Below are 23,552 nucleotides of genomic sequence, written 5' to 3' on the forward strand. Positions count from 1 at the left end.
TTCCTTTTTTTGAAGATATTGTTTAAAAAATCTTTTGTCTGCTTACCAGAAGACTTTCTCTTTTTCCCAACATGAGCATCTCCAACTAACTTAGGTCCTCCAGTTGTCTTCAAATATAATTTTTTTTGTGGTTTTTCCTTAGTCTGGATTTTGTAGGCATCTTAAATTTTGTTCACTGCTCTTCAGCAATACCTGAAAAAAACAAAAAAAAAAAATCCGTTATTTTATTTAAATATATTACTATATTTTTTATGATCTTTTCACATCTTAAAATACTATGTACTCCTTTCCTACAAGTGAAAATCACAATAACACCATCACAAATTAAATATCTAAAAACAATTCCTGTGTGCACACAGAGTCATGGTTTGATATTAGTCAGAAAACGAAATTTCTTTGCCAATTTGAAAGCACACTTACTTCTCTTTTTTTGGCAAGTGATAAGTACTTTTACTGTCTGACACATTTTCAAACCACTTTTCAGAATCTGAAAACAGCACATGTCCAAACAGCTTTTTGAGACCAGGAACATGTGTAACCTGGGTGAATGACTACACTCCAGCAAGGGCAACCAGCCTTAGTGATGCTGAATGTATTTGCATTACTGACTGCAACCTCAAACCCCACTCGGTTGTGAATACTATGCATGATTCTACAGGATAAGCAGCTGAGTGTGTGCTAAGAGTCTGCTTCTGCAGAAAAATAGCTGCCGCTTTCCTACTAATGCAAATGTAAAATTACCAGAGTAATACGCAATACATCTCTGTCTATAATTCCTCTTTGCACACAGAGTCATGGTTTGATATTAGTCAGAAAACAACATTTTTTTGCCAATTTGAAAGCACACTTACTACTCTTTTTTTGACAAGTGATAAGTACTTTTACAGTCTGACACATTTTGAATCCACTTTTCAGATTCTGAAAACAGCACATGTCCAAACAGCTTTTTGAGTCCAGGAACATGTGTAACCTGGGTGAATGACTACACTCCAGCAAGGGCAACCAGCCTTAGTGATGCTGAATGTATTTGCATTACTGACTGCAACCTCAAACCCCACTCGGTTGTGAATACTATGCATGATTCTACAAGATAAGCAGCTGGGTGTGTGCTAAGAGTCTGCTTCTGCAGAAAAATAGCTGCCGCTTTCCTACTAATGCAAATGTAAAATTACCAGAGTAATACACAATAAATCTCTGTCTATAATTCCTCTTTGCACACAGAGTCATGGTTTGATATTAGGCAGAAAATGAAATTTCTTTGCCAATTTGAAAGCACACTTACTACTCTTTTATTGACAAGTGATAAGTACTTTTACAGTCTGACACATTTTCAATCCACTTTTCAGATTCTGAAAACAGCACATGTCCAAACAGCTTTTTCAGACCAGGAACATGTGTAACCTGGGTGAATGACTACACTCCAGCAAGGGCAACCAGCCTTAGTGATGCTGAATGTATTTGCATTACTGACTGCAACGTCAAACCCCACTCGGTTGTGAATACTATGCATGATTCTACAGGATAAGCAGCTGGGTGTGTGCTAAAAGTCTGCTTCTGCAGAAAAATAGCTGCCGCTTTCCTACTAATGCAAATGTAAAATTACCAGAGTAATACGCAATAAATCTCTGTCTATAATTCCTCTTTGCACACAGAGTCATGGTTTGATATTAGTCAGAAAACGAAATTTCTTTGCCATTTTGAAAGCACACTTACTACTCTTTTTTTGACAAGTGATAAGTACTTTTACAGTCTGACACATTTTGAATCCACTTTTCAGATTCTGAAAACAGCACATGTCCAAACAGCTTTTTGAGTCCAGGAACATGTGTAACCTGGATGAATGACTACACTCCAGCAAGGGCAACCAGCCTTAGTGATGCTGAATGTATTTGCATTACTAACTGCAACCTCAAACCCCACTCGGTTGTGAATACTATGCATGATTCTACAGGATAAGCAGCTGGGTGTGTGCTAAGAGTCTGCTTCTGCAGAAAAATAGCTGCCGCTTTCCTACTAATGCAAATGTAAAATTACCAGAGTAATACGCAATAAATCTCTGTCTATAATTCCTCTTTGCACACAGAGTCATGGTTTGATATTAGGCAGAAAACGAAATTTCTTTGCCAATTTGAAAGCACACTTACTACTCTTTTTTTGACAAGTGATAAGTACTTTTACAGTCTGACACATTTTGAATCCACTTTTCAGATTTTGAAAACAGCACATGTCCAAACAGCTTTTTTTGACCAGGAACATGTGTAACCTGGGTGACTGACTACACTCCAGCAAGGGCAACCAGCCTTAGTGATGCTGAATGTATTTGCATTACTGACTGTAACCTCAAACCCCACTCGGTTGTGAATACTATGCATGATTCTACAGGATAAGCAGCTGGCTGTGTGCTAAGAGTCTGCTTCTGCAGAAAAATAGCTGCCGCTTTCCTACTAATGCAAATGTAAAATTACCAGAGCAAAACGCAATAAATCTCTGCCTGTAATTCCTATTTGCACACAGAGTCATGTTTTCACATTAGTCACAAAACAAAATTTCTTTGCCAATTTGAAAGCACACTTACTTTTCTTTTTTTTGGCAAGTGATAAACACTTTTACAGACTGACACATTTTGAATCCACTTTTCAGATTCTTAAAAAAGCACATGTCCAAACTGCTTTTTCAGACCAGCACCATGTGTAGCCTGGGTGAATGACTACACTCCAGTAAGGGCAACCAGCCTTAGTGATGCTGAATTTATTTGCATTACTGACTGCAACCTCAAACCCCACTCGGTTGTAAATACTATGCATGATTCTACAAGATAAGCAGCTGGGTGTGTGCTAAGAGTCTGCTTCTGCAGAAAAATAGGTGCCCCTTTCCTACTAATGCAAATGTAAAATTACCAGAGTAATACGCAATAAATCTCTGTCTATATTTCCTCTTTGCACACAGAGTCATGGTTTGATATTAGTCAGAAAACGAAATTTCTTTGCCAATTTGAAAGCACACTTACTACTCTTTTTTTGACAAGTGATAAGTACTTTTACAGTCTGACACATTTTCAATCCACTTTTCAGATTATGAAAACAGCACATGTCCAAATAGCTTTTTCAGACCAGGAACATGTGTAACCTGGGTGAATGACTACACTCCAGCAAGGGCAACCAGCCTTAGTGATGCTGAATGTATTTGCATTACTGACTGCAACCTCAAACCCCACTCGGTTGTGAATACTATGCATGATTCTACAAGATAAGCAGCTGGGTGTGTGCTAAGAGTCTGCTTCTGCAAAAAAATAGGTTTTCCCTTTCCTACTAATGCAAATGTAAAATTACCAGAGTAATACGCAATAAATCTCTGTCTATAATTCCTCTTTGCACACAGAGTCATGGTTTGATATTAGTCAGAAAACTAAATTTCTTTGCCAATTTGAAAGCACACTTACTACTCTTTTTTTGACAAGTGATAAGTACTTTTACAGTCTGACACATTTTCAATCCACTTTTCAGATTCTGAAAACAGCACATGTCCAAACAGCTTTTTCAGACCAGGAACATGTGTAACCTGGGTGAATGACTACACTCCAGCAAGGGCAACCAGCCTTAGTGATGCTGAATGTATTTGCATTACTGACTGCAAACACTAAAAGTATTCCTCATTTATACCAGTACACCTTAATTTATGGTAAAAACATAGTCCATAATATTGTACATGTTCCTTACATTTAAATTTCTCCCAAAACACAAAATGATAAACACAACTTCAACAAAAGGAATCCCAATTCTATTATTCATTTCTTAATTTACCACATACATCCCCTCTCAAACTCATAACTCACCTTTAAAATTAGTTAGTTGTGAAAGAAATGTGGCACTCAAACAGCAGATTATCAGAGCCAGGATCTCTGTTCTGTACACCTCTCTCCTCTCAGCAAAACCAGATAATGGCAATGTTTCCCTCTCTTTTTCCACACATATACATGTTAATTTCAAATCTCAGTGCTTCCCCCTTTTTTTCAAATGTAATCACACATTACTATTGGTTGAAAACCAACCCTTTTCCAAAAGTACCCTTCCCCCAACTTGACTTCTGCCTAGTACCCTTACCCCAACTTGACTTCTGCCTGCTACCATAGCAACAGCTCATGGAACACTGCTGTGTGAAGTCAGGTCAGAAGTTCACCACACAATGTTTCATTTTCAAAGAGCAAGAGTGCTTGACTTTTCTAACCTAACAGCAAATCCATAGTAATGTTCCTTGGTAACACATTTTTCTGTACCAATACAAAACATGCTTCTATAAATTGACACGTACAGCCTAGTTTTTAGTGTAGAATGGTATGAAACAGCCAATGAGTTCTTTTTATTTAAAAAAATATGTATGCCTCCATTTCCAAACTGTCTTTCATTTCTTTTTCCCTTTCTACTGAAATACACCTCCTCAGTGCATCCAGATCTCCTTTGAAGATGTTCACAGTGTGGATTGTAGGGCACAGCTATGTCTTCTGGAGTGAAAAGTATGCAGAGAAAACAGGTATGGTGAGAGACCTTGCTTTGCCAAATGTCGACATTAAATGGATTGGTCAGAGAGGGTTAAAGTGGCACCAATTGATGCCATTGGTGAAATCCTTCATGCAAATCCAACACCCTGACCTCATAATAGTGCACTGTGGTGGCAATGACCTAGGCACTTTGACTGGGGTAGGTCTGGAAATGCTTATGAAGGAGACCTTTGCACAACTGTTTTCACTTTTCCCTAAAACTGCCTTTGTGTATTCTAACATATGCCAAAGGCAAAAATGGAACTGGTCCAATCATTTTTGTCCGCAGATTGACAAAGCAAGAAAGCACGTCAACAAATCTGTTTCTGCTTTCCTCCGAGACTATGGTATGGGTTCCATTTACCACAACAACTTGCGTTACGACATGCAAGACATTTATAGAGGAGATGGTGTACACTTCAGTGATGAAGGGAACAGAGTCTTCCTCTTGAACCTTAGACTCTGCGTCGGTACTTACTTGTAGGTACCACTAAAAAATCACTTCAAAAACATAACGGCTCTTTTTAGATCCCCCTTATATCTAAACACTTAAATCTGAATTTTATTTCTTTTTTTATTTTTTTTTCTACCGTACGCGTACGGTAAGCTTACCGTAAGCTTACCGTACGCGTACCCCGCGATTTTTTTTAAAAATTAATAAATGTTTTTTTTGTACTTTTGTGTCCTTCTTTGACCCCCTTTCAAATGTTAGGGGGTCTGTAACTCTCTTCCTTGCCCCCTTTTCACGTTATCTCCCTTTTTTTCTCTGTGTGAAACACACTAAATGGCGGCCGACACTTCCTGATTTCGTCCGATTCGAATGTTTACAGTCATGTGACAACCAATCAGATTTGAGCTCGCGCACGGCAGCGCGCTTACAGATATATATATTGATTTAAATGCTATTTTCTCAGGAACTACTGAACAGATTTAAACCAGACCTACAAAAGGCACTTCCTTGACCTGAGGACTACCTCTCTGCCAAATTACAAGTAATTCTGTTCAGCCGTTCGGGCTGTAGCTGTGTCTAAAGGTCCTATGGAAAAATGCATGGGAAAAACGTGTTTTGGGACCCCCCTTTTTTCTCAGCCCCCGCTTGACAAATCCCCCCGAGACTTTCAGGGTAGGAGCGGAGCGTAGCACCCCATTAGTTTTGAAAATTTCGCGAGGATTCGTCGACCGGCGCCAAAGTTATTCCAAATAGAATGTTGCGGATTTCCTATTGAAACAGGGTCCTAACTATAACTACCTACTGGCGACCGCCAGTAGGTAATATATATATATATATATATATATATATATATATATATATATATATATATATATATATATATATATATATTATACCTCAATTTACCCAAGCAAGTCTGGATGCACTCAGCTGCTGTCAGTAGTTTGTTAACCTGGCGGCCAGCTTAATCCACACCAGATTTAAAGTGTCAATCGAAGTATTAACTTCTTCGTCAGGGGTGGCTGCACAGAAGTCATCAGGAAACACCCAGCATGCCTTTACATATTTTCCCCGTCCAAAGTGGGTGTGGCTTAGTGCCCAGGAGCATGCTGGATCATGTAGTTACCCTCAGTGGGTTCCGTCGGCTTCATAGCGGCAATTTCGTACCCTTAGTAGGGCTCTGATTAGAACACTGGTCAGTTTGTGCCCCAACAGCAGTGCTGTATCAGTAGGGAATCGTTTCCCCCAAAGCCTCTCTTAATCAATTGAGATGGTGCAACACGGCGCGGCAGGACTACCGCGTATAAATTATACCTCAATTTGCCCAAGCAAGTCCGGATGCACTCAGCTGCTGTCGATAGTTTTTTAACCTGGCGGCCAGCTTAATCCACACCAGATTTAAAGTGTCAATGCCCAACGCGTATTAACTTCTTCGTCAGGGGCGGCTGCACAGAAGTCATCAGGAAACACCCAGCACATTGGGCATTGATACTTTACATCTGGTGTGGATTCCGAATTTTTTAAAAATAAGGACACATTGAGACCTGGATAATCAATTAATACCAGGTTAAATCCCTGTACCAGTATATTTCCTTTCCTACATTTTAACCTCCTTATGTGTCCCAAGTATGTTGTGCAATTATCTAAAATTGCTTAACGTGAAAAGTGCAATGTGCTGTAAATAAAAGAATAAATCATCTTTGTGCTGTTTTTATTCCTTCAAAAAAAAATTCTTTAATAAATTGTAATTTTATTATTTTTCCAATTCCTATCTGTTCCTTGATCATTTTCCTGTCACATAAATAAACTTAATGAGAGAACTGGGTTTGAATGTAATGATAGATGTAAATATCAAATATCAGCAAAATGCCATGTGTTTGCAAATGTGGCTTTAAAGTACCCCTGTGTCAGTTGTATAAACGAAGATGGATATTTAGCTATTGAGCTTTTCTCCTCTCCACCTATCAGGGGTTATATCTCTGACTTATAAGTGGCCCATGTGTAAACATTGACACATAAATATATATATAAATTTCATAAATAAAAATATAAATAAATGTATAAATATATAAGACCATTTGAGTAAAATACTTCCATCTGGTATAATCCTATATATCAATATTATCATGGGCTCAAACTTGTACTGAGATAATCATTCCTTACTAGTTAACACCCACTCCCATTATACCTGCGATAGTTTTCAAATCTTTAGCTTAAGCATGTATGGAGATCTTCCGTTGCGTTAAGCCCTGAGGATGCTTTTGAGTCTAATTGTATAATATATCTTGTTTCCAGTTTCCTCAATTTTGTAACTCTATCCCCCCCCCCCCTGTCTACTGGGAGGCACTGAGTCTATTAAATAGTACTTAAGGGCTGTATTATTCGAATTGTGCTTTTCTTTAAAGTGGCGCGCCACTGGATAGGTATTATCTTGATTTGTTATGTCACGCAAATGCTGAAGAATACGTTTGTGCACCTGCAAAACAGTGCTGCCTATGTACTGCAAGCCGCATGTGCACTGCAATACATATACAGGATACTCAGTCTTGCAAGTTAAGAGTTTATCAATTGTAAACTCTCTATCACTGAATGGAGTACTGTAAGTATTTTTATTTATGCCATGTGTGCAAGCCTTGCACGTTTTGCATCTGTAAAACCCTTTTCTCATCTGTAACCAACTGCCTATGTCAATCACTTCCGGGCTTGTCTTGACTATTTTGTCTCTTGTTGAAGGCGCTCGGCTATATGTGATAGGTACTCTTTGAGGAAGTAGAGATCCAATTACTGGGTCACAGAGTATCATGGCCCAATTCTTTTGTATGATTTTCGGAATTCCTTTATGCTGATTGCTGTACTTTATAATCATACGAAACATTTCTACTTCCTGTTTTCTTGTGTCTCCCTCTTTCACTTTTAAAACATTATTCCTACTTTGCTCAATAGATCTCAAAATGGCTCTGTCAATTGTTTTTTCTTGGTATCCTCTATGTAGAAATCTAGCTTTGCTTTCTCTTTGAGTTACTAATAATTCACTATTGTTGCTGCAGATTCTCCGCAATCGCAACATCTCTCCATACGGTATGCTATTTACAAGATGTTTAGGATGCATACTGCTCGCATGGAGAGTTGAATTGCCAGCTGTTTTTTTTCTAAATAGCCTAGTTTCAATTTTATGATTTTCAATATATACCTGGGTGTCAAGAAATTCAATGGAACTAGAGCTAATAGTAGCCGTAAGCTTAAGATTAATGTCATTAATGTTGAGGGACTGAATAAACTCACAAGCTTCACATTCTGTTCCTTGCCATATCACAAAAAGATCATCAATGTAACGTCGCCACATTTTCACATTTTTCATCATATATTGTTTATGTTCACCCATGAGAGCCAGTTCCTCCCATCTGGCCATATGTAGACAGGCATAACTGGGTGAAAAACTGGCTCCCATGGCAACTCCTCTGGTTTGTTGATATAACTGGCTATTGAACATAAAATTTTATTATAAAGACAGAACTTTATCATATCAATAAGCATATTACTGTGGATTTCAATTGCTCAGGTTTGCTTGATAAATAATATCTTTTTGCCTCAATTCCGTCTGTATGTTCAATGCTTGTGTATAGCGATGTTACATCTAATGCTATTAAAATATAGTCATCATGCCATTCAAATTCAGGGATTTGCCTTAAAAAGTCACTTTTGTCACGAACCTAACTAGGTAAGTTCTTGACATAGGTTTGGAGGAAATAGTCCATGTATCTAGAAGTGTGTTCTAGCAAACCATCCCTGGCAGAAATGATGGGGGGATTGTCTTGATATTTGTGAATTTTGGGGATGAAATATAACGAAGGAGTAGTTGGGTGTTCTGTTTTCAAATACTTGTATTCATCTCCAGTGATCAGATTTTCCGGTCTCCATGAGGATAGCATATATATATATATATATATATATATATATATATATATATATACTACCTACTGGCGGTCGCCAGTAGGTAGTTATAGTTAGGACCCCTTTTCCATAGGAAATCCGCAACATTCTATTTTGAATAACTTTGGCGCCGGTCGACGAATCCTCGCGAATTTCTCAAAATAGGTGGGGCGCTACGCTCCGCTCCTACCCTGAAAGTCTCGGGGGGATTCGTCAAGCGGGGGCTGAGATAAAAGGGGGGTCCCAAAACGCGTTTTTCCCATGCATTTTTCCATAGGACCTTTAGACAGGGCTACAGCCCGAACAGCTGAACAGAATTACTAGAAATTTGGCAGAGAGGTAGTCCTCAGGTCAAGGAAGTGCCTTTTGTAGGTTTGGTGAAAATCTGTTCAGTAGATTCTGAGAAAATAGCCTTTAAATCAATATATATATCTGAGCCAGCTTACGGTACGCTTACCGTAAGCTTACCGTACGCGTACGGTTGTGTGCGCGAGCGCGATTCTGATTGGCTCTTAGATCTTAGTAAACATTCAAAACAGCCGAAACCAGGAAGCGGCGGCCGCCATTTTCTCTCTCGGACTGAGAGCTAGGTTGTTAAATAAAACCAATAAACATGTGAAGGGGCTGTTTAGACAGCTCCCACACACATAGCCATGTTGAGGGAGTCCCCAAAGACCCCCCAAGGCCAAAAATGCAATTTTTATTTTTTCGCTAAGTTCGCCGATTACGCTTACCGTACGCGTACGGTAAAAAATGTAAAATAAAAAAACACTATCCACACTCTCCCCACCCCCTGTGCTTTTGGTAGCCGCAGTGCTTATTAAAGGCTGTGAAAAACCACAATATTTTAAACAAAAATAATAAAAGAAAAAATTAACAACACTCTCTCCACCCCGTGTGCAAATGGTGCCCGAAGGGCACCATTTGTGCATGGCTTATAAAAATTACGAAAAATTAAAATATTACCTTTCAAAACGAAGTGCATCATATGTCCTCCATGTGCGCACGGTGCGCGAAGCGCATCGTGCGTACATGGCCCATCTAGCGTAACGTGGGCACGCGGTGCGCGTAGCGCACCGCGTGCCCACCGTGCGTGCACGGCACTAACTGCGTAAAGTGGGCGCGCGGTGCGCGAAGCGCACCGCGTGCTTACTGTGCGCGCACGGTGCGCAAAGCGCACCGTGCGCGCACCGAACGAACTGCGTTAAGTGGGCGCGCACGCCACGAATGGCGTAAAGTAACTTAGCATTTAAAAAACCGTACAAATTCACTGAAAAAACCATAGGTTTCACACACGTTATAGTTAGGCATTAGCATTTAAAAAACCTTGCAAATTCACTGAAAAAACCATAGGTTTCACACATGTTATAGTTAGCGGAAATTTTACTGATAAAAAACCAGTGAAATTCCCCCGTTATAGTTAGTGCAGGCAACTATAACTCACGCGACCGCAATCTTCTGCTGATGACATATGTGTCTTTATGAAAAAAAAATATTTGAAATATATGTATAGCTAAAAATGTATGGAAGACATGGGCAAATAAGTGTCTAAATACAGTATTAGCATCAGCAGAGGATTGCGGTCGCGTGAGTTATAGTTGCCTGCACTAACTATAACGGGGGAATTTCACTGGTTTTTTATCAGTAAAATTTCCGCTAACTATAACATGTGTGAAACCTATGGTTTTTTCATTGAATATATATAATTATATATATATATATATATATATATTCACTGAAAAAGCCATAGGTTTCAGGGGCGTTATAGTTAGCTGGATTTCTCACTCGTACAAAACCATTGAAATTCCCCCGTTATAGTTAGTTCAGCTAACTATAACTCGCGCGCCCGCAATGCACTGCTGATGACGTCACATATTACATCACTCATGGCATGGTCAGTGACATCACTCATGACATCACTGATGACATCTCAAATGACATCACTGATGACATCATCCAGTGAATGTGTGTGTTTCTGAAAATTACATATGTTTTATATATGTATATCTCAAGGTCGATGGAAGAATAAATGGGTACATAAGTGTCTAAATGGATGATTTGTTTTTTGAAAAATTGATTGTATAACTGACTGAGTAAGTGTATCTTAGTGAATACATGGCTTAGTGAGTAATGTTTAAATGTGTAAATATCTGTATCAGTCTCTCACTTTGTGTATAGGTGGCTGCATGGGTTGGTGAGTAGCTACATGATTGTCTATATAGGTTATTAGTTGGTTTTTTAAGTATCAGTATGAGTGTCTGAGTGTCTGTATGGTTCGGTGGGGGGTATTACGTAGTGCATAGGTGCATGAATGAGTGACTCACTGTTTGCATGTGTTGAAAACAGCATGTGTGCAGGACTGTATGGGTGGATGAGTGTGTGCATGGGTGTGTTAGTGAGTGATAGACTGTCTCAATAGTGTCTTTATGAGTAACTACATATGTTTTAAACTAGTATATGTGACTATTGGTGTATATAAGTGTGTATATGTGAGAGTGAGAGATTGAAAGAGTTCCTGTATGAATAAGTATGTGTTTCTATAAGTGGTTGTTTAAGAGACTAAGTATGTGTAAGTTTCTGTAGAAGTAAGTGTGGTGGTGTGTGTATAACTGTATATACAAGTAAATGGATGTTTGATTCTTTATTACCATGAGTGACTATGTGTGTGTAACTCTATGGATGAGTGGCGTTGTGTAACAGGATGTATAGGTGTGTGAGTACATATGATGAGTGAGTACATGTATGAGTGACTGTATAGGACTGTTGGTGAATGAGTGGATGTGTATGTGGATCTTAGGATTACTGAATAGATTGTTGTAACTGGTATTGGTATGTCCATTGTTTTGAACATTGTAGTTTCTATTTTTGAATGTGTGTATCAAAGGTTATATCAGGGGAAGAGGAGGTCTGCCACTCTATCACAAGGATGATGTCATCAATGATGTCATTAGTGATGTCATTTGTAGGGGTGGGTGGAATTTGCGGAATTGCGTTACGCAAATCTCCGCGAAACGGTAAAAAATCTCCGCGAACACGCAGAAATTCCACGAACACGCGGAATTGCTTGTTCGCGATGCTTTTTTCCTGTTCACAATTGCTGTTTGCATGCTCGGGGAGAAATATCTCACGAACACACATTTTGAGATCGCGAACAAGCAAAAATTTCGCGAAATCGCGGAAAGCAGACTTTTTAGCAATTTCGCGTTCTCCGCGGAATGCGAAATTACGCAAATTCCGCGAATTCCGCGAGCGGAACAGAATTTACCGCCCAGGCCTAGTCATTTGAGATGTCATCAGTTATGTCATGAGTGATGTCACTGACCATGTCATGAGTGATGTAATATTTGACGTCATCAGCAGTGCATTGCGGGCGCGCGAGTTATAGTTAACTGAACTAACTATAACAGGGGAATTTCAATGGTTTTGTACGAGTGAAAAGTCCAGCTAACTATAACGCCCCTGAAACCTATGGTTTTTTCAGTGAATTTCTAAGGTTTTTTAAATGCTAATTCCTAACTATACCGTGCCTGAAGCCTACGTTTTTTTCAGTGAATTTCAAAGGTTTTTTAAATGCTAATTTCTAACTATGCCTACAGAGATAGGACATGTGAAGAAAGAAGAAAAAACGCACAGAAAGAAAAAAAAGAAATGCAGAAAGAAGCAACAGAAGTCCTCAAGACGAAGAAAAGTGCAGGAAGAAGGAAAACGTGCAGAAAGAACAAACAGAAGAGCAGAAAGAAGCCTTGTTGCAAAATCATCCTGTACCCTCAACTTTTTCAGACGGATACTGGTGGTAACTGAGTCTCACTAACTAGTCCTACAGCCAGTGCTATGTTAAAAGACACTCAGAATACAGTGAAAACACCTACATACACTAGGGAACACTATGCGTTGGGGTCCCCCTGTGATCAGCATGACCTCCTCTGTAAGCCCCTAGTATATAATAGGGCAGAGGATTAAAACTATCTCTTAAAACGCGCCACAGGGCGTGTTTGCACACGTCACCTCAGGCCCCGTCCCCTCACTTCCCCACTGTGTAAACACGCCCTGTGGCCGTTTTAAGTTGGGAGATTAAGTCCCCTTGAATCCTGTGGGTCCCTAGGTTCCAACTAGACCACTAGGTACCTCCAGTAAGCACCACAGAGCTGCGTTGCAGAGATGTAAATACGGGCACGGCCTAGACCACCTCTCTGCAACGCAGCGGAGTGGTGCTTACTGGAAGCACCTGGTGGGCTAGTGGGCCCCCAGGGTCCTTCAGGAGTGAAGTGGAATTATTTCCCCAACTTAAAATGCGCCACAAGACTTGTTTGCACACGTTAACTCAGGCCCCGTCCCTTCCCTTCACCACTGTGTAAACATGCCCTGTGGCCGTTTTTAGTTGGGAGATTAAGTTCATTTGAATCCTGAGGGTCCCTAGGGTCCAACTAGCCCACTAGATACCTCCAGTATGCGCCACAGAGCTGCGTTGCAGAGAGGTGTAAAAAGTGGCCCGACCTGGACCACCTCTCTGCAACGCAGCTCAGTGGCGCTTACTGGAAGCACCTGGTGGGCTAGTTAGCCCCCAGGGGCACTCAGGATTGAAGGGGAATTATTTCCCCAACTTAAAACACGCCATAGGGCGTGTTTGTACACGTCACCTCAGGCCCCGTCCCCTTCCTTCCCCACTGTATAAACATGCCCTGTGGCCGTTTTTTAAGTTGGGAGATTAAGTCCCCTTGAATCCTGAGGATCCCTAGGGGCAAAATACCCACTAGGTACGTCCAGTAAGCGCCATTGCAGAGAGGTGTGAAAAGGGGCACGGCCTGCACCACCTCTTTGCAACGCAGAGCAGTGGCACTTACTGGAAGCACCTGGTGGGCTAGTTGGCCCCCAGGGTCCCTCAGGATTGAAAGGGAATTATTTCCCCAACTTAAAACACGCCACAGGGCGTGTTTCCACACGTCACCTCAGGCCCCGTCCCCTCTCTTCACCACTGTGTAAACGCGCCCTGTGGCCGTTCTAAGTTGAGAGATTAAGTCCCCTTGAATCCTAAGGGTCCCTAGGGTCAAACTAGCCCACTAGGTACCTCCAGTAAGCGCTACAGAGCTGCGTTGCATAGAGGTGTAAAAAGGGGCATGGCCTCAGAACACCTGTCTGCAACGCAGCTCCCTGGCACACACTGGAGATACCTGTTGGGCTAGTTTGCCCTCAGGGACCCTCAGTATTGAAGGGGAATTAATTCCCCAACTTACAACTGGCCAGGGGGCGCGTTTGCAGAGTGCTGCAAGGAGGGGGCATGGCCTCCAGCGCGATGCCGGTATTTTATTTATTTTATTTTTTTAAATGGAGGGCTGTGTGGCCCCCCTTTTTTTTCTAAATGTTCTAAATTACTGGCCCTGGGGACCCCATCCCCCAGGGCCTGCACCCTAATTTTTTGTTGTTGAAAAAAATAAATTTGGTCCTCCCAAGGCCTTAATCGGCCCCGGGACCCCAACCCCCGGGTCATGGCCTTTTTTTATTTAAATTTTTTAGGAGGGGGCTGCGTTGCCCCCCTCCTCATGCCACTTATGGCTCCGGGGACCCCATCCCCCGGGGCCAGCCTTTGTTTTTTATTATTTTAAAAATATATATATTTATAGAAACACCTAGGACATGCTGGACAAACCGTATGTACCTATCACCATGACGATTTGCGTGATATTCATTAAAAGGCGACTATGCATAGAATGAATCCTCATGGAATGTATTTACACCGCTAGTGAAGCTCTGATGTGTCTGACGCTCTACCGTGCCTAATCCCCGCCGGTGGGTACTCTCCATGTAGACACCCTTGTCGTTTATTTATACAAACATGGGTAGCTATTGACGGGCACATTTAATATACACGCACACCAAGCCATTCAAAGGGGATTCGACAAAAATTCGACCAAACTATGCAAGAAACCCCCCTCACGGTTAATAAAAAACACATCCACCACCGGATGTGTAATACTTTTTATTTTACTCTCTGGAAAGGAGACGAACCTCACTTGAGAGTCACAGGGTGCTCCTGGCTGAGCCCAATGCTGTGTTACACCCACCAGTGCCCGCCGATTGCCTCACACCTCTGTGTTGTATTCCACCAGCTAGTGCGTATGCTATGACACTCTCTAGCCCATGCGCACTTTAACACCACCCCGTGAATATGTCATGCCACACTTGCCTTCGCACGGGTTATTTTGCCCCATATAACGTGCCTTCCTCGATGTGTATGTTATAACGCACAGCACTATGCCATACATATTACAGACTGGGATCCATATCTTTGTCACAGTGCACTCCCCAGCACATATTTTATATTACAACTTTAGAGACTAGTTATGTTACACAACACTGCCCTGTGCATATTACACTCCAAGGCACATATCGCATAGCACGCGCTAGTGCCTGTGCTATCTCGCGCTCTCCAATGAATCTGTCATTGCGCACAATGTATTGCACATTATATTTCACGCCCCGGTTCATCATATATCACACTTTTTGGTGCATAGTTTATACCATATACTACATCTAGTTTTCATTTTCAATTGTGCTATCAGGACTATGTTCTATATAACACTGCGTCCACCTACCCTTTTCACGGGCATTACATTTTGTGATGGGGTGGAGGGTCAGGGGGTGTTTCTGCCAAGTGAGCCCGGAGTCACAGTCACAAACGTCCTCTTCTTCCTGAATAAAATTGAGATTATGCTGCATACTTGTTCATATTTTAAGTAGTTTGCACAGACACACATTTTAAAAACAATAAAGTTCCTAATACCCACCTTCTCTGAACAGTTAGCTTGCTGCCCCATCCACCTCCTCCCTATACTCTGTTGTCTGAATCCATGGACTAGCCTCCTCCCTCCTGCCATGCATGGTCTGTTGTGCTGCCACTGCCCTCCATTTAGCATGATGTACCAGTCCACTCCTCCTGCCCTCCATTGCCCAATTCTATGGCCCATCATTGACCTCCTGCTTAGCCTCTGTGCTTAGCTTGCTGCCCCTATTCTCTTTCCCCCTGTTCTCCGATGTCTTTGTGCATGCCCCTGCTCCATCCTTTTTGCCCACTATGTTCCATGGACCTGCCACTCCTATCTACTCTGAGTGTTCTGTTGAACTGCCACTCCCCTCCCACCTGCCTAGCATTGTCAGATGACTATAACCTGTCCCTGCCACCTCCACCCTGCCTGTCCACATGCCATGCCCCTATCCCCTTCCTCCTGTCCTCCATGGTCCATTTTAATGCCACACCCTTCTGCCCTCCCTGATCTGTTGTGCTGCAACTGCTCCTCCTGCCTGCCCCATGCAGTCTGTTGTGAGGCCCCTTCCCCTGAACTCTCTTGTCTGTGCCCAGGTCCTGACCCTCCCTTCTATCCTCCATGGTCCTTTGTGCATGCCCCTGCACCCTCCTTCTTGCCCATCATAGACATTGTGCTGCCACTAACCCTCCCGCCTTCCCTGTGTGGTCAGCTAGCTGCCCCTGACCCCCTCCCACCTTCCCTCCAAGGTCTGTGTGTATGCCACCATAGTCTCATTGTTGCTCTCCACGGTGTGTCTTGTTTCTAGTGCCAATCCTGCCTGACCTCCATGGTCATCTTGCTGCTCCTGCCCTGCCACCTTGTCCCCAGCCCTCTTTTTCCATGTGCAGACCCCCTATTCCCTCCCTCCTGGCTTGTCTGTTCCATTGTAATGCCCCTGATCCGTCCCTCCTGCCCTTTATGGTCTGTTATGCTGCAGCTTTCTCTCCTGGCTATCCATTATGGTCAGCTAGCTCGTTCCCATCTGTTCTCTGTTGTCCATGTGCATGGTCCTGTCTCCTCCCTATTGCTTTCTATGGATTGTTGTGCTGCACTCCCGTCCCGCATGCGCTGTGTGGTGTATTGTGCTGCTGCAAACCCTGATGCCTGCCCTGTAGGGTCAGTTTGGTGCACCTCTCCATGTCCCTCCTGTCCTCCTGTCCTCTGTTATCCGAGTCCATGTCCCTACCCCAATTCCTCCTGCCTACCATGATTCAACGTACCATACTTGCGAACATTTTGAACTTGGTAAGAGGAGATTTTGAAAAAAAACTGGGGTATTTATTTTCCCCTTTGAGTTACATTGAAAAAGAGGAGATTGTAGACAGGAGAAAGATCAAATAAAGCCCATTTGAGCTTAAAAACATTGGACGTTTCCTGGCTGAAACGCGTCTGTTGGCATGTATGGTTGTACTACCACTGCCTCTTCCTTCTGCCCACAATGGTCTATTATATTGCCACAGCCTCTCTTGCCAGTCCTGTATTGTTGGTTTGTTGCCCCTGCCCCCCTTTCCACTGCCCTCCATAGTCTGTTGTGCTGCCACTGCCCTTCCTTCCTGCCCAGTGTGGTCAAATTGTTGCCTCTGCACTTTCCTACTTGCCTTCAATTTTCAGAGTCCGTGCCCCTGGCCTCTGCCTCTAAACAGTATCCCAATGAACAACTAGATTGCTAACATTCTATATTTATTACAAAAGTGTGGAACGCCTGACGTCATCTTGATGTAATCAAAACTGTAATACCTAGAGTATTTCCTTTAGAAATTACATATGAGAGGGTCTTATTTGCATCAAAATTATGGTTAGTGCTCTGAAAAACTAAAATGAGGACATATTTTCTGAGTTTTTAAATAGCGACAAAGAACTTTTAAATTATTTGTAATCTTTATGTTTTTTTATCCAGTTGACCACTTGATTAAATGGTGCACCTTGGCGAGAGGATGTGGTGTTACTTCCAGAGCTGCAGACTTTGCAACTGGGGAACCAGGGTGGAGTTTCTGCTTCAGCTCAACATTCTGTGATTGTGGTCAAATCACTTAATCTCCCCATGTCTACAACCAAAATGAATTTGATCTTGTGTGATGTAACCAATGCTCATGTAAAGCATTCCAATACCTGACAAGTCTGCACTATATAAAACTGCAAATACACAACAAATAAGTGTTTTGCACACTTCTGTCATTGGGCTACATGTGGGCTACATCTGGGTGATATTTGTGCTGCATTTAGGCTCTTTATGTCTGGTGGCCATCTTGGGAGATTTATTTGTTATGAAGTTTCCTAATTTCCTCATTTACTGCAGTCTCCTCAGTAGGAAATGCTTTCAGTTTTTTTCTTTGATTCCATCAAGAAGGTATTCAGATATGTCACACATTTGCCATAAATTCTGAATGTTAGCACTCTAGTTGCTCATTAGATCACTGTAGTAAACTACTGCTCACCACGGAAGTCTGCTGCTGGTATTAAAAGTGCATGTTTCAGTCTGCATATCAGAATTTTTTAATGAAATAGAAGAGGATTTGAGAAGTCACTCAAAATGTGCCCTAATTTTTGTTTCTTCAGCACTAATCATAATTTCTATGGCAAAATGAACCCCCTCATGTTGTTTCTTTGTAAATTAAATGTTTTAAGTGTTACCACTTTATTCCAATCAAGATGGCTTCAGGTGTGCCATACTTTTGTCATAAGTAAGACTGTTAGCGCTATAGTTGTTCGTTAGAACACTCTGGGACATTCCGTCATTGGGCTATACTTGGGCTACATCTGGGTGATATTTGGGCTACATTTGGGCTCTTTTGTCTCTGGTGGCCATCTTGGGAGATTTATTTATTATGATGCTTCCTAATTTCCTCATTTACTACAGTCTCCTCAGTAGGAAATACTTTCAGATTTTTACTTTGTTTCCATCAAGAAGGCATTCAGATGTGTCACAAATTTGCCATAAATTCAGAATGTTAGCACTCTAGTTGCTTATTAGATCACTGTAGTAAAGCTACTGCTAACCAGGGAAGTCTGCTGCTGGTATTGAAAGTGCATGTTTCAGTCTGCATGTCAGAATTGTTAAATGAACTAGAAGAGGATTTGAGAAGTCACTCAAAATGTGCCCTAATTTTTCTTTCTGCAGCACTAATCATACTTTCTATGGCAAAATGAACTCCCTCATTTTGTTCCTTTTTAAATTAAATGTTTTAAGAATTACCACTTTATTCCAACCAAGATGGCTTCAGGTGTGCCGTACGTTTGTCATAAGTAGGACTGTTAGCGCTCTAGAACACTCTGGGAAGCTGCAGTAGAACACAAAGGTATCAACTGACAGTTTCTGCCCTTGTTAGATGTACATGTTTTACTGAGAATGTCAGACTTCATTCTCACATGACTGAGAAAGATATTGTGAATTTACAGAAAATATGCTCTCAGTTAGCTTATAGATCACCTTCCAAACCTCTGTGGGAAAAGCATGAGAAAATAGTTTTCTCTCAAACATGATTCATGATATCACAGCAGAAGACTTTTTCACATGGTAAAATCACCTTAGAACACACCACAATTCCTAAAATGAGTATGGTACCATCAACAAATGTTTTATAATGTAACTAAAGTCTCAAAACCTTCTATTAACTGCAATGCTTTTTAATGAGGTGCTATCATGTATATTGGTCCCAAGATGGCTGCCAACACTTCTTGGATGAAGTGCTGACAGCCAATCAGATCTCACGATGAGATGTGTGGTTAGGCCCTGCCCAGATATATATGTGATTTTACTTTTGATTCTCTCAGGAACTACTGAACGGATTTACACTATTTAAGCAAAAGGCACATGCCAGACCTGAGGATTACCTCTTTGCCAAATTTCAAGTAATTCTGTTCAGCCGTACGGGCTGTACCTTCAACTAAAGTTCCTATTGGAAAATGCATTGGGAAAACACGTTTTGAGACACCTCTTTTTTCTCAGCCCCCGCTTGACGAATCACCCCGAGACTTTCAGGTTAGGAGCTGAGCGGAGCGCCCCATTAGTTTTGAAAATTTCACGAAGATAAGTCAACCGGCGCCAAAGTTATTCAAAATAGAATTTTCAGATTTCCTATGGGAACTCAGTCCTAACTCTAACCAACTACTGGCGACCGCCAGTAGATAATATATATACAAATGCATAACCAATAAAGGCATAAAGAAATAGCAATAGATCAAGCATTTCTCACTATTAAAACATAAGCATGATTAAGACATATTAAAAACATTCATGCCAAACAGTAAAATCATCTTTTTGGTAGAAACAGGTGGACAATGGCGAGGCGGGTGGGACAGTGAGGAATCCACAGGCAAATACTGTATTCACCAGAAAAAGAGTAACCAAAGGTAAGCAACATGCTATTTTGAGGGATACTTCTGCCTGTTGATTCCTCACCTTTTGAATAGAATCCTCAAGCCGTACCTCACTCGGAGGAAGGTGTCCACCTGACTAGACCAAAATTCTTGCAAAACAGATCGAGCAAAATGGCCATTCCTCCTAACCTCTGAATTCAATAATAATTGAATAATTTTTTGTCGAAGTTATATTGAAAATAATGCTTTAAAAATACTTTTATTAATAAATTTAGACAAACACTTAAAGGAAAACTTTTATTTATAATGAATTTAAAGATATTTCATACTTTACAAATTACGCCGAAGTCGCGAGCCCAGCACGACTTTTCAAACTGTCTACCAGAATGCACACAGCCATCGTGTAGGGTGCGCGAAGGGTGCGTGACTTCTATATAATATTTTTTTTTTAAAAGAATGAATATAGTTTTCCTTACTAAAAATGATTCACAATTTGTGTAAATATATATATATGTGTGTGTATATATATAACATTAAAAAAACATAGGATTGAGGTACATTGGACTTTCAAATTTTCATTTAAAAAACCTTTAATATTCACTGGAAAAACCATAGGTTTCAGGCACGTTATAGTTAGAAATTAGTATTTAAAAAACCATAGAATTTAAGTGCAAAAACCAAAGGTTTCTGGAACGTTATAGTTAGTTGGACATTTCACTCGTACAAAACCATAGAAATTCCGGCGTTATAGTTAGTTATAGCTAACTATAACTCACCCCCCGCAATGCATTGCTGATGACGTCACATATTACATCATTCATGACATGGTTAGTGACATCACTGCGAGTCCGAACTGAGGACTAACTATAACAGGAGAATTTCTAGGGTTTTGTATGAGGGAAATGTCCAGCTAACTATAACACCCCTGAAACCTATGTTTTTTTCAGTGAATTTCTAAGGTTTTTTAAATGCCAATTCCTAACTATAACGACCCTGAAACCTTTGGTTTTTTCAGTAAATTTCAAAGGTTTTTTAAATGCCAATTCCTAACTATAACGTGCATGAAACCTATGGTTTTTTCAGTGAATTTCAAAGGTTTTTTAAATGCTAATTCCTATCTATAACTTATCTCTGAAGATATCATGAAAAGCATTCGTTTTTAAAAGTAGGGTGCACATTAGTTTTGTGGAAAAGCATCTTTGTGATTGGTTAAGAAAAAGCAGTTTCAACGTCGAGCACTGTTCGAACTTAAAACAATCGTCAAATTTTAATCTGCACGTGTCATTAAATGTTCAAGAAAATGTTACAAAAAATATCGTAAAGTTTTAAAAAATGAATGAACTTTTAACCTGCACGTGTTGTAGAATGTTCTAGAAAGTGTGTTGATAGAATACGTTGCACTTCTGACTTCTATGTGTTGTTGAATATTAAAAAAACGGTTCATATGGAAAATTAAAAAGAAACCAATAGAGAAGTTTTGAAACCTAAAAGAATCAAGGAACTATTCTAATTTATTCTTTACATGTATTTATGTGTGCAGCAACAAAATTATAGACACAACAGCACCAGGAAGAGGGAGTGGGGGGATGAGGGGAGATGGGCAGAATGGCACACATGCACAATTAAGTACAGCACAAGTATATACTAACAATGGCCAAAATGAAACACACCAACAAGGAGCACAAGTCATACAACCCGCCAACATCACACCACTGAACGAGCATAGAAGTGAAAACCACGCTGCATTCATACAGGATGTGTACAAGGGCCAGTCATTGGTGTTGTGGGATGTCTGCAACCGTGGTCATCAAGGATGAGATGCCCAGCATGTGGCACATGGTTGAGTTCACTGGGTGTTATATTGCCAAACAGCTGCTCCTCCCTCCCATGAGCCCCCACACTTTTGTACGGTGAGCTGTTGTATCTCGTGCACTCGTACGGCACGCCATTGTAATGCCTATTTACACATGTCCTGCTACATTCCAACACCAACATCACAGTGCCGTTTGGAGGTGGTACATGGCACTTTACAACATCGACTGCTGCGGCTCTTGTAACAGGCCACACCAGAACACAGAGACACACTTAACGCACTTCCTGTACACGGACATGTCCGAGACACCCCGTTCCCCTTGCCGGATAGGTACACCCCTGCACTGACCTGTGAACCCCAGACCAGCACACGCCAGTTGTGCATGCAGGAGGATGTGTACGTAGCTACACATCCAGGCTCACTGCCAACGCTGAGGTGATAGCACACTATGATGTTGCAGGGCTCGTGCCTATCATGCTAAGACAATGACCACAGGGACACACTTACTAAGATATGGGTTTGGGGGGCATTGGCGGTCCTGGAGTTGTTGAGATGAGTCTTCTGGCCCTCATGGGTATCCCTGTATCATGCTCATTGACTCTATGGCACCTGTGGGTGTTCTGGTGTGGCTCTTGGCTGTGTTCCCTTTCATGGTGCAGGTAGTTGTCCTGCTTAACACCAGCAGAAAGCAGGTGTAAAATCCCTGGAGCTAACGTGTCTTATCGCCGGAATTTGTTTCGCATTGCAATTAGTGTGAAAGTTGTGATGTGATTTTTTTCGTGTGCAGAACAATATACGAACTGAGCAGTGTATCACGTCAAGATCCAGCACCTGACGCACTATTCCCAATCAATATAAATATAATGAGATTTTTTAATAGATTTTGTGTGTACACTGTAAGTGCAGCAAATACCTCAGCGCAATACAATACAGGATTTTAGTATTTAGAATAAATCGCAAAGGTGCACCTCATGTCTTTTTGCACGGGAACGGCTACTCTCCATTTAATTATCAGCACTTTAACGGAAGTAAAGTTGAGATAAATCTAACACACTATTCTGAAGTTGGTGCAAACTGCAGATATCACTAGTAATCCAGCGATAAGTGCACCAAAATTTAACACCATGGTGGACTCCATCAAATAACAGTAATAAGAACAAGAAAGAGTCACACAGCAGTTAAGAGAACAACCAAAAACATTATTAATTTTTTTTTCAAACTTTATTTTTTATAATAATAAATATATAAACGATAAACTAATTTCAAACTTTATATTTTTATTAACATAAATATAAACAATAAACTAATAAACAAAATGTAACAACAATAATACAAAACAACAAAGCAGAACACTCCTGTGGGAACCACCGATGTCGACAACAGACCTGGAAAATCAAAAAGATTGTTAAAAAAAAAACAACATGGTATTCTTAACAAAATACCACAAGAAACAAATCACAGATATATAAAATGTATACAGCTAACACAATTTTATAAGTTTAACATTTTTTTGCAGAAGGCACCACACCCCCAATGTTTTTCATCAGTGGTGAAGAAATTTTAAATTTTTTCCAAGGGGCAAACAAAGACCAATGCCACCTTCTTCATTCGCAAGATTTGCCAAAGAGTTCTGTTACGAGGGGATCCTAACAAAAGCAAGTATGATGAAACACCTAAGGACCCTTCATCCAAACAATCTTGCCCGAG

This window comes from Triturus cristatus, chromosome 7 (genome assembly GCF_964204655.1).
Source record: "Triturus cristatus chromosome 7, aTriCri1.1, whole genome shotgun sequence".
NCBI classification, from domain to species: Eukaryota; Metazoa; Chordata; class Amphibia; order Caudata; family Salamandridae; genus Triturus; species Triturus cristatus.